Genomic DNA, 13605 nt, shown 5'->3' on the forward strand with positions numbered 1-13605 from the left:
GCGCCACCTTTTCTTCAAAACACCAAATGCTCGCTCGACGTCTTTGCGTGCCGCCATCTGAACTTTGTTAAACTTTATTATTTTAGGATCTAGAGTTCCCTCGTTTGAAAATGATTTCACAAAAACAACCCACTCAGGGTAAATTCCACCAACAAGATAGTACCCATACTTGTATTCAACGTCATTTACAATGAATGTTCCTTTTGGTCCAACACCATTTATTACATCTTTGAAAAGGGGCGAGTGATATATAATGTTTATATCATTATGTGAACCTGGCATACCAAAGAATGCATGCCAGATCCAAAAATATCATGTGATGCAAGAACTTCAAGCATCATAGCCGACATTCCATGATATCCGCTTGTGTGAGAGTCTTACCATGCTGTTGGACAAAATTCCCACTCCTATTTCATACAATCTAAACTACCTATCATCCCGGGGAGACCATGATATTTAGCGTGATGTTCCAAAAGTTGTTGCATATCACTAAACATTGGTTTTCTCAAGTATCTTTTCATATATAGTTCAATAATATATGCACAAAAATTGTGAAGACTTTCCCTAGCCACTCGTGCCGACATTTTTAAATAGTCGTCCATTATGTTGGAACTATTGCCATAAGCCAATTTTCTTAGGGTGGCCGTGACCTTTTGCCACGTGGTAAATCCGATCTTACCACGTGCATCAGGTCTTTGTTGGAAATAAGGATAATTATCCTCTAAATCCTTTGATATTCTTAAAAATAAATTTTTACTCATACAAAAACGACGCCAAAACATTTTTCCATCATACATTGGTTGGGGTGAGAAATAATCGCTTACCAGCAAATCGTTTACGGTTTCGCGTTCACGAACTATGTACTTCCTCTGTTTGGGTTGGGGTTGGGAAGTCCCTTCATCTGAATCTTCAACAATAGCTTTCACGACCGTCACCACTGTAAATAATAATATTTCCGCTCCGTCGTCGGATGAGGATGACAAAACAAATCTATCATACGAATCGCTTGAACTTGAAGAATTCATTGTATATATTTCTTTGGAGGTTGGTAGTGGTTTTTGAATTTTTTGATAGTAAAAATGGTAAGTATTGTTTGATATATATAGATTATAAATAAAATATTTTTTTTAAATACCCGTTGGCCAACGGCTATGCCAAACGGCTAGCCCAACGTTCATATGCCACCAGCCAATATTAGCCAGCCAAGTCAGCTCTCTCCCCCACTCCACGTCAGGCTTCAAAGCCACGTTAGTGGGGTAACGCCGTAGCCAACGCTTGCACGGTGTTGGTTAACCAGTGTTGTCTGGCATCCTCACCCCATAAAACGCCCCACTCCCGCTAGTCTTAGTATTATCTAATAAGATTACCAACGTTGGTGGGGGCAAGCCAATGGTCTTTTTACACATCTAACAAATTACTTTTTTAACGACAAACGGGAACCTTATATTAATAACCAACCAAAGGGCCTCCATAACAAAGTGCTACAAAGACTCTAATACGACCATAAAATATCATCAATAATTTACACAGCAAACATATGATACCATGTTGGGGAATTTTCTGAAAACCGGATGATCAGAGAGGCGTGTAATCACTCTCAGATCAAATTATTTCGGTGGTTAACCCGAATAATTCAATCGGATACAACTCTGATTTTCGAGAATTGAACCAGGGTATGTTTTTGTCTGTAAATTGTCTAAACCAGAGAATTGTGACCAAAAACTGAATAGGGATTTTGGGGTTAGGGAAGATTAACTACCTAATGGCAGTCATCTCAGTTTTTAAGACAAAGCTGCCACTGTTTTAATATTTCGAAAATGGGCCAATTTCCAGAAAATTAAATTTTCTGATGTAGTTTTATTAAAGCAATTTAATTAAAATAATTTTTTTTCCAAGCTAACTTGTCAAGGGCTCTACCCCTTGGACCCCTGCCAAGGGGGCGTTTCCCCCTTGGAACCCCCGTAGAGTACGTGCTCCGCCCCTACACTTTGAATTATAATAATCCAAACAAGCGTGCACTCCCGCACCTCCTAACTTGCTTAATGTGTATTATTATTCGCTTTGATCACCAAGTCAATCCCGATTACATTAAAATATCTAACAATCCTCCCCCATTTTAGCATAATCCTTGATTAACTTAAATAAACTCACAACAATCAAACTTATGCGTAAATGAAATATCGAGACGATTGATTTTCACATTAGTATATTACACATTCCAAATATTCGAATATAGGGGTGTCACTAAGGATTGAACCCTTTCTATTCAGTGAATACATGAAGATAATATACACACAAGCTTACATACTCTAATGTTCTTTCTTGACACTATTTTTACTAGCCTGTGTCCTATCCTTCAATGAACATATCAAAGCCAAGTCCTAGCTTCTTGAAGTGGCTAAACTTCATGCTCATATAGGTAGCTCTTTATTCTTGCACCTACATATGCAATTTTCCAAAGAACTATTAAGAAGAAAACCTTCAACCTCCTTTAGCTTGCAGGTCTGAACACATACCTTGGGATGATGCTACTAATGTGTTTCAATTTCTAGATGTTAAGCTTTCCACATTGAATTCAGCACCCAACGTCATATTAGGTGGGAATTGGGTATCTTAACACGAGAAATCTCATGTGGACTTTAATTCCATCCCTATAGCCGCCTTGTGCACAAGATCTCTACATAAATGTTTGGTTAGGTGGTCGGCTAAATTCTGTTGAGTTCTCATAAACTCCACCGATATCATCCCATGCATGATGAGCTCATGAATCATGCTGTGTCTAACACCTAAGTGTCTAGACTTCCCATTATTCACTTGGCTATAGGCCTTAGCCAAGGTAGCAGCACTATTACATCTAATGGATATTGGTGATATAGGTTTAGGCCACAATGGAATCTCATAAATCAAGTTTCTTAGCCACTCAGCTTCTTTGCCAGCTGCGGCTAATGCTACAAACTCAGACTCCATTGTAGAATCAGTTATGCTAGTCTGTTTCTTAGATGCCCAAGATATGGCACCTCCTCCAAGCAAAAAATTCCATCCACTTGTGGAAGAATGATCTTCCCTGTTGTTAATCCAGATTGCATCCGAATAACCTTCTAAAACTGAAGGAAATCCAGTAAAGTCAAACCATATTTCATGGTTCCTTTCAAGTACCTAAATACTCGATTCATTGCTTGCCAATGACTTGCACCTGGATTGCTAGTATACCTACTAAGCATTCCAACAGCATAAGCTATATCCGGTCTAGTGCTAATCATGGCATACATGAGAGATCCAATGGCCCTTAAATATTCAAGTTGGCTTACAGCAACACCTTCATTAGGTGTGAGCTTAAAAGCTGGATCCATTGAAGTGCTAACCGGAGAACTATCATGAAAATTAAACTTTTTCAATATCTTCTCAATATAATGAGACTGAGAAATCAATATGCCATTGTTCTCCCATTTGATCCTTATACCACGGATCACTTCCGCCTCCCCCATATCCTTCATGTCAAAGCAAGATGACAAAAATTTCTTTGTTTTATCAAATTGATCCTGGTCAGTACCGAAGATCAACATGTCATCTATATAAAGACAAATTATGACTCCTTTCCTAGAATCATCAAATTTGCTATATACACACTTGTCTGCTTGGTTTAATACAAAACCATTAGACAAAACCACATCATCAAACTTTTGATGCCATTGTTTGGGTGCTTGCTTTAAGCCATACAATGACTTAACTAGCTTACAAACCTTATGCTCATTGCCAGGCATAACAAAACCCTCTGGCTGTTTCATATATATCTCCTCATCCAAATCACCATTCAGGAAAGCGGTTTTCACATCCATTTGGTGAATCACAAGATTGTGTATTGCAGCTAAGGCAACCAACAATCTAATAGTGGATATTCTTGCTACAAGAGCATATGTATCAAAGTAGTCAACTCCTTCCTTTTGTCTAAAGCCATGGATAACCAATCGGGCTTTAAGCTTATCAATTGAACCATCTACTTTAATCTTCTTCTTGAAGACCCATTTATAACCAAGTGGTTTACACCCAGGGGCAGATTAGACAATTTCCAAGTGTTATTCTACATAATAGAGTCCATCTCATCATTTATAGCTTCTTTCCAGAAAGCTACATCCCGAGATGCCATGGCTTCACTATAGGTTCTAGGATCTTCCTCAATATTGAAACAATATTGATATTGAATTTTAATTTCATCTATAGATCCTTCAACCAAATATAGTTGAAAATTGGTGTGCGTTAGGTGTGTTATGATTTTATTGATATTTTAAGCCCATTTTACGCATTAGTCAAGTTTTAAATTTATAAAACACGATATTCTACTAACACTAAACACACACTTGGGCAAGTGCACCCATTGTGAGTGCAGTATAGCGTTGGTAAGATACCGAGGTCGTCCAAGGACACAAGAGCTTTTAGTACCGGTTTATCCTCAACGTATAATCAATCTAAAATTTTTGAGAAAAGGTTTAAACATAAAAAAATAAAACTAAAAATGCAGAAATAAAAATAAAATAAAAACAGATAGACAAGATGAATCACTTGGACCCGACTCACCTTTAATGTATCATTTGATGATTTCTGCACTCTTGCACTTTTTAAGAGATTATCTTAGTTATAGTAGTAGGCCCCTCTTTTGAAGGTGACATTACCCTCAACCCGGTGGTTTGAGTCAGCAAGGATACAATCCCAAATGGTCGGAATATTGGAAGATAATTAATTAAGTTATTAATGCGAAAAGTGGTAGGCCCCTCTTTTGAAGGTGACGTTACCCTCGGCTAAGTGGTTTGAGTCAGGAGGGATAAAATCCCAAGTAGCCGGTTTAATGTATTAATAGTAGTTTATATATGAGGGGATCAAGCCATTCGCACCCCCGCCATCCAATACCAGTGGGTATTGAAGGAGGTCCTAGTAAGCTTGACCCAGGTCCTTGCAGGATCTATACACTAAACAAGGCAAGAACCTTACTAAACCATTCCCTTAACCCCCGACCAGGTAGCCAACATATCTCTATATAGACCGTAGAGATATGAATGGTGTAAATCTTTTACTTTATATAGACAGTAAAGTAATGCCAAGACACCAGGGACAAATGATAAAGAAGTTTCACCTTCAACATAAGAAACTACTTATTAAAGTCATTAATACAAAACCAAATAAAAAGTGCGAAAAGATTAAAAATCAAAAGTAATACATTAAAGACTTGTCTTCACCAAGTGATGTAAGAGACTTAGCCAAACATGGCCTTTGATTGGTAAGAACTCTTACTATCAATCTTGGATCCCAAGACTACTACACACTCTAAAGGTGGATGATGGATGATGGATGATGGTGGTGGGTGTTGGTGGTGTAGTGGTGGTGGGGTGGTGGCAAAGTGAGAGAGTAGTGGTTTGCCAAGGGATGCCTTTGAAGTGAACCAAGCACCCCTATAGCCTGAACAGAAGCCCGACCATGGCCCCGTGTCCAACGGACAAGCCCCCGTGGCCATCCTTTTCTCTTCCTTCATTAATTGCATTTGTCAGCATAGGGCTCAACACGGCCCGTCTCCAGCGGGCACGACCCCGTGTGCAGAAGCGTATCTGTACTACCAAGATTTTGCAAGTTGAGCACGCCCCTGTGGTGGGCGTAGAAGCTTCCGCAGCTTTGTCCTTTCTGCAGACATCTGACCACGCCCCCATGTCCAGTGGGCACGGGCCGTGGTCAGCCTTCTGTTTCTTATTTGTGCTCTTGGGGATGCTGTCGAGGGGTCGGGCATGTCGTGTTTATTCCTTTTCTTTGTACTTATGTTGGTTTTTGCTGTTTATTTGTTCCTTTTGCTCGTTTAAGCTCATTTAGTCCTGTAAATTCAAAAGGAAGACAAAAGCACACTTTTTTCAACATTAGTACTAAAAAGGGTTAGTTTTATGCCTCATTTGATGTAATTTATATATTGCATTTTACACACATCAAAATCATCACTAAATGATTTAGCTTTTCTTGCTCTACCATTCCTCCTTGGTTCTGGAGGAGTATCAATCACTTGAACAGCCACTTAAAAGTTACTAGAGCTTGGAACCATGTCCCTAGGCCTAGGTATTGAAGAGAGTCTATTCTCATCATACTCTGCAGTTCTTGCCTCAATTACCGTATGCACAGTCACGTAGTCATTTGGTTCTATAACATAGAACCTGTGAGCAAATGAATGCTCTGCATACCCAATGAAAATGAAGTCTATACCTCTTTCCCCAATGTTCCTTATCTTAGGATCAGTGAGCCTTACCACGGCTCTACAACCCCAAACTCTCAGTTTATGCAGCTTAGGTGGTTTTTTATACCACAGCTCAAAAGGGGTGGTCTTATTCCTTTTATTTGGAACCCTATTTAGCAAATAGCAGGCTGTCAACATAGCCTCACCCCAAAAGCCCTCACTTAGGCCCGAATAGGACAACATGGTATTGACCATTTCCTTTAGAGTCCTATTCTTTCGTTCCACCACACCATTTTGTTCCGGTGTGTAAGGAGCTGTGATATGGTGTATTATTCCAGTCGATTGGAAATACACCGGATCAAAATACTCACCACCTTTGTCCGTGTGTAGGGTTTTGATCAACCCACTCCGATGAAGCTCTACCTCTTGTTTGTAGATCTTAAACTTTTCAAGAGCTTCATCTTTAGCATGCAACAAATACACATAGCAAAATCTAGTAGCATCATCTATGAACGTTACAACATACTTTTTATTACGTAATGATGCTGTATCATGAAAGTCACATAGATCAGTGTGTATTAATTCTAACATTTTACTTTCCCTTTGAACAAGTTGCATGAAAGACTTTTAGTTATCTTATTCAACTTGCATGTATGGCATTTATCATTGTTTATGTTAATAGATGGAATTAAGCTCATTTTAGACATTTCCTTAATCCTTTTATAATGTACATGTCCTAGTCTAGCATGCCATAATTTCGAATCAGTCAAGTTGTTACTATTTGTAACACCCCAAAAACGGGTTTGATAATAAAACCACGTTAATATTAATGAACGGGTAAAATACCGTTAGTGGTAAAAATTAACCCGGTAAATATTAGGATTTAAATATATAAACCTAATATTAAATAAAAGAGAATAAATGCTTTGAGAAAAGTAAGTTTATAAGAAGCCGAGTCAACGGGACTTAAAATAAAACGGGTTATAACTCCAGGAACCCACTAAATAACTAGGAATATCAACCTAGTTAGTTAAGTGTTTTAAAGTAATGAAGGAACTTGATGTAGTAACCTTTTTATAACCTTTGTATATTAGAGGGACTAAAAGGGTTGAAATTGGAAAAAGGTTTTTACTTAAAAAGAAAAAAATAAATGAGAAATTAAAACCAAAAACACACATACTGTGTTTTGGTCGACTAGCATCAGGAGCACAAGAAGAACTCTCACAAAGCCCTAAAACTCAAAGAATCCAACGAAAACGAAGATAAATCAAGCTAAAAATTGTGGCTTTTAATAAATTTGTGATCACCCAAGCTAGGAGATCACAAGGTATGTTGAATTTATTTATTTGGTGAAATTTTGAAATTCAGATTAGCATTCAAGAATGAAATTCTGGTATGAATGATGAATGTTGTAGTGAAATTGATATGAGTACAAGTCTAGGAACAAGCCCTAGATGTAAACTTGTTGATTTAGTGCCATGAATTAGTGGTTTGGTTAACTAATCATGTAAGTGCTAAGTGGATTTTATGACAACATGATAAACACTTGAATTGGAGTGTTAAACGGATGAACATTGATGTTGTGATGCAAGTTCTAGATGTGGTTCATGAACACTAGACATAAGGGCGTGACATTGATGTTAAACTTTGGTTAAAAAGTTAATCATAAACTTGACAAAAGAAATATACGAATCTCACCCACAAAGTACTCGTAAAAATGCCTAAGTGAAATTGTGTGCCTACATGTTTGTAGATAGAACTTGATTAGAATAGGTATTCGGATGAATGCCTAATAACATGATGAAACAGGTTTCACTTATAGATGAGAATCCATAGATTTTGCATAATGAAAGAATAAATTATCTTTAGTAAATGAGAGCTAAGTTAACTTGGCGTTAATAAAGGTATGAGTTTAGATTAGAAAATAGTTTAAAACGGTGGCATAATGATAATGCCTACCAGATAATTGATGAAATGTTTAATGAGTTATTGAACGCAATCGCGCATTTTATATGATTAAAGGTAGTTGACTTATGAAAGTCAAACTAACCAAAAATAAGGTCGAATAGTAAATTTCGACAAAAAATCGGTAAGATGGAATAGTCATAAGTAGTAATGACTAATCTAACCATCTTACAAATTATGATGATAGTTCAAATAAACAACACATCAATGTATCCATACAACTTTGTCAAGGTCAAAAATACATCCAAACCTGAGTATAAACTGAATAAAGTAAAAACCTAACTAAACCATCCGCCTGGAGGAAGCCACGAAGAGTCTAGCCGCTCATGATGATCTTCACCGCTTTAGTTGTCATCCCGAATCGTTCAGACCTCTCAGAGTAGCTTGAAAGTTGGAATCAAAATAATACAATTCGTCCCTTTGATATATGTTGACGACTATGATGATATGTGTTGCCCCCCTAAAAATTCGTGGATCAAGAAGTTGAGTGATGATGATACTTAGAGCCCACCATTCTAGTCTGTGGTTGCCAATAGTCAGAGAGCCCCGAAGTAATTTTTGAGAGCCCAAAAGTCTTTGATGAAGGCTGCCCAAAAAAAATCGATAATAATGATAATGTTGGGTTGTGCGTTTATGGAGCCACCTAATTATAATGATTGCTGCCCCATCTTTCGTATGCCACTGCCATCATTCGTGACCCTTGCTGCCAAAGTGATGATGATGTTTGTTTAATAATGTCCCATCATTTTTTCTTTTCTTCACGTGAGTTCTCATGTGTGTATATATGTTAGGGTTTAAAACCCTTTTTATATCTTTCCAATACCAACATGCATGTTGTCATATATTATCTGTCGTCGAACAAGCCAAACATGTGCACCCCTCTTAACTTCACCGTAGCCTACGCCCCATGGCCGTAGGTTACGGTATAGACTCACTGTTGACTCGCAAACGAGAGACCGCTGAAACATAAGTTACGGATGACAATCGTATGCTACGCCTTAATATTGCTAGATACTCTTGTCTATCATACATCAACCGTAGGCTACGGTCTCTTGACCGTTGCTTACGTCGCATAACTAGTCTTCATTCTTTACATGCAACTTAACTTTGAATAAATGACACACAAACTCTTAAACTTCATTCTTTTGCACATCTCGAGCTTCCAAACTATTTCTCGACCCAAAACACTTCCCGAACAATGAATGTTGGTCACTTTATCATCCTTGAATGTTTCGCGTCATCATCAAGCTCTCCAACTTTACAGAATTAAATGGTTAACCTGTCAAACCCGCGTTTTAGATCGTTCTCTCTTGTTTACTTGTTTTAATACATGTTAATCACGAAAACACTACAACACAATAAATATATAAAACATATGAATTAATATATTTAATACGCTAAAACCCGACACAATTTATTATATAACACTACATATTTTGATCTAACATCACATCCCCACACTTATCTTTTTTTTGTCCCGAAAAAATTATTAGCAATGGAATCACAATCAGAAACATTGGCATCTAATATATTCAGTTATTTTATTAACTTAATTAAATCACACGTTAAACAAGATTGCAGGTATACGGTCCACTTAAACCCAACCGCCAGCTTCTAAGCCCTTATTCACGATTCATTTAAGTTCAATTAATATATTTATTTATGGATCTCACACTCAAAAGACTACAACGCCACCTAATACCGTTTTTAGTTTATAAGATTAAAAGATATTAAATCTACCGTCTTATACAAAAAACCCTTATGCTATTCCGATTAAATTTATGATGGAAAGATGGATGATATTGCGAGCTTTACATGCTTTACTTATGATCAGTTTAGCGGACATACCCCACATGAGTCACCAACCCCATGGTTAATGCCATAAACTTCACATATTTTTTATAACTCCACCTAAAGGGTATGTACCGCATGAGTCGCTATCCCCGCGGCAATACCATAGGCTTCGTTTTTCTCCTTTTTTTCAACATGTGCTCAAATGAATGGATGGAATGTTTGTTTTTTTTCTTTTTCCGGGCGCCACACTGTTTCGGATTTGTTTTCACAAAAAGAAACAGGTGTGCCAATTTAATCGGAAAAACTTATAAGTTTTTTATTTATAACGTACCTCTTATACTCTGCACAGTTTCAGTTTTGCCAAATCTCCTAAGATGAGAACCCACAAGACTCCTAATTTAAGGTATTTTATATCAATCCTAAGGAACTCTTTAACCGGCTGGGCCTACCCACATATCCTAAATTAACCGCGTAACCGATTGTTTCTTATCTCATATATATAATAATCTAATGCCAACGATCCAATTATACCTATCATCTTCCATTTATTGCAAAAACTTTCTCGAAACATTTTCTATTTTTTAATTTTTTATGAACTTTTATTTTTCATTTTTTTTAATTTTTAACACACGACTGACACAACTGACAAGACTAACACGAGACACGAGACACACACTAGACGCTAGTCTCCCCTCCCCACACTTATTTCCTTCATTGTCCTCAATGGAGCAAGAAACTATTAACACACGAAAACATAAATAAAAATACATAGATAAATGGAACAGACTCCCCTGATTTGACGCGGTAGAATCCTCATAAGTCGTGTTCCACAACAACCGTATAACATTTCATTCGCGGCTGCTTCAAAATGAGATGCTTGTCTTGAAATCGTTCGAATCACTTCCGTCCAAATGGAGATTGAGTATGGACAAAAACGATCGAAACCTACAACATAAATCTCACAAGCTCCCAACACAGGTTAAAACAGGTTAATAACAAAGAGAACGAGCAAAAACCGGTTTGACGAGCAACCAAACCTCCTCAGACTTCCCCACACTTGTCCGGTTCATACACAAAAAACACAAAAACACAAAAATAAATGAAATAAAAACAAAACCTGGCTTGCCTCCTAAGAAGCGCTAAGTTCTAGATATTCAACCAGATCGTACCTGATATGCACTACGGTGGTCTCAATGCACACTTACCCAACGTATTTCCAATGAATATCCGGAAATTTACATGCCATCTCCATAAGCTCCTCGGTATAACTGGCATGTTTAGAAAGCACCTGTGGGTTTCGCTGATCCACTTCACGAGATATACGCCGATGTCTTGTAGCTTCGCCGTTTTCATCTTCTTCCTCGAAACCTCTTCCCCACACTTGTTAATTGGAATGATTGATATGGGAAGAGGTTTGGTACACACATTCATCTCATGAGACTGCTCTGCCTCATCATCCTCACACACCATCTGATCTACCAGTGACTCTTCATCAGATAAAAGATTCATTGATGGGGTATTATCCTCCACAACCTCCTCCTCCATGTGAGAATAATCTCTAATATCATCAGGTAATGGTGAAAGAGGCTCTTCTATTTCTATCTTCATTTTTAACTTCTGACACTTGGAAACTAGAAAGCTGATTCGATCTTCATCGGAAAGATTGGGTGCTGATAAATACTGCTCGATTTTGGACAAAATCACTTCCAACATAGCAAGCTTTTTACCCTCCTCGATCTGATAAGTATGGACACCCTCGGGCTCAGAATATTCCTCGGGATGATATTGTCGGTATCCCTGATATGGTCTTGAGATGTACGCATCCATCATTTTTTATTCCAGTACTTCGGATTTTCCAAATACACCGCGCACACATCATAATCATAAGTATGATCATGACCGCAACAAAAACGTTGTCCATCCGTCCTTAGCTCATAATATGAATCCTCGTTCTGATCCCATCTGTCAGAGTAATAATCATCCTACACTGTTGTAGCAGAATCATAGAAATATGGTGGATGATATAGAGAGAACGGGTGAAAAGAGAGTAATAACCATCCTCCACTGATTTTGATTTTGGTTAGACTATTAGGGTTTGTTGTGTGTTCGATAGAGAGAGAGAGAGAGAACATGTGAAAAGAAAAAGGAGAATTCCAAACCTGTTATAAATTCTAGTTAATTATTTGGTTGACATCCGTTCATTATTAAATTTTTTTTTTTAATTTGATGTCTTACATTCTCGGGACTAGGGATAGTGGATGGTAGGTCTGCATGTGACAATTCACTAAACTTTGAATTTTGTTTTGCATAGAACATTTAAACGTGAAACATATATATATAGTGGAGGGTTCAAATGAGAAGAATTTTTTTGTAAGAAGAAAAAAGAAGAAGTTTCAACCAATAAAAATGCTTCATTTTACTTCATTTAATATTTGCATTTAATTTTAATATAAGGGTATGTTGGTAAACTTACATAAATCATTAATTTGTATTCTTCCCCTTTAATAACTAACTAAATTAAATTTGTAACTCCTTTTCAAAATATATAGTTTTTCCAATTTAAAAAAAAAATACTTAATTTAAAGTGTATAATAAATTACTAGTTGTGTACGATAAATTACGAGTTGTGTAGGGTATATTTCGAGGTGTGTAGGATAAATTACGACTGTGTAGGATAAAATTCTATAAAGTGTAGGGTATATGTAGGAAATTTTGATATGTGTAGTTTTTGTAGATTATATGTAGGATAACTAATAATTAGTTGACTAATTAATTAAAGAGAGAAAAATTAATGATATGAGTTATAAATAAAATAATATTTTACTAATATGCCCTTTCTTCTTTTTCTTCTCACATTAAATTTCTTCTCAAATGAACCTTCCCCTATATATATATATATATATATATATATATATATATATATATATATATATATATATATAGGCTAATTATAATGAGAAAACCCACTCCAGATGAGAAAACCCAAGAAACCTAAATATGTGGACAATAAGCTTCCACGTGTTTTTTTGAAAAAGATAACTTAAAGGGTAAATTTGGAAATTTACCATCAACCATCAATTAATGTAACAATTTAAAAAATTGGTGTCTGACACCTTTTTATGTAGAGTACGTTGACAAATGAACCTATTTTTTTAATCCCATTTAATGAATTCAACATGCTCAATAAAGCAATCTGTTACCTCCATCATCATCATTTTGACAAACTTTATCTCTCTCATCTCAACCAAATTTACATCAAGCTTCATAAAATGGCTTTTGTTCCAGTTTTAAAAAAACACCCACTACCACCAAAAGTTTGTTCAAGATTAAAAACAATACCCACCACCACCACCACCACCATCGCAGCGGTGGTTACTAGAGTCATGATCCATCAATGTTTAATAGATCCGATGGTGGTTTCAAGATCCGGCTGTGGTCAACAAATCCGATGTTGAAGATGATGTTTTAGATGTTAAAGAAGATCCAAAAGATGTTTTATGTTGAACATGATGTTCCGGATCTAAAAGATCCTCCAGATCCATAAGTATGTTTGTGTTTTTGTAGATCTTCATTTTTTTGTGTTTTCTAGATCTTCATTTTTTGTTTTTTGTAGATCTCCATCTTTTTTGTAATATTCAGATTTG

Source organism: Helianthus annuus, chromosome 16, assembly GCF_002127325.2.
Source record: "Helianthus annuus cultivar XRQ/B chromosome 16, HanXRQr2.0-SUNRISE, whole genome shotgun sequence".
Classification (NCBI taxonomy): Eukaryota; Viridiplantae; Streptophyta; class Magnoliopsida; order Asterales; family Asteraceae; genus Helianthus; species Helianthus annuus.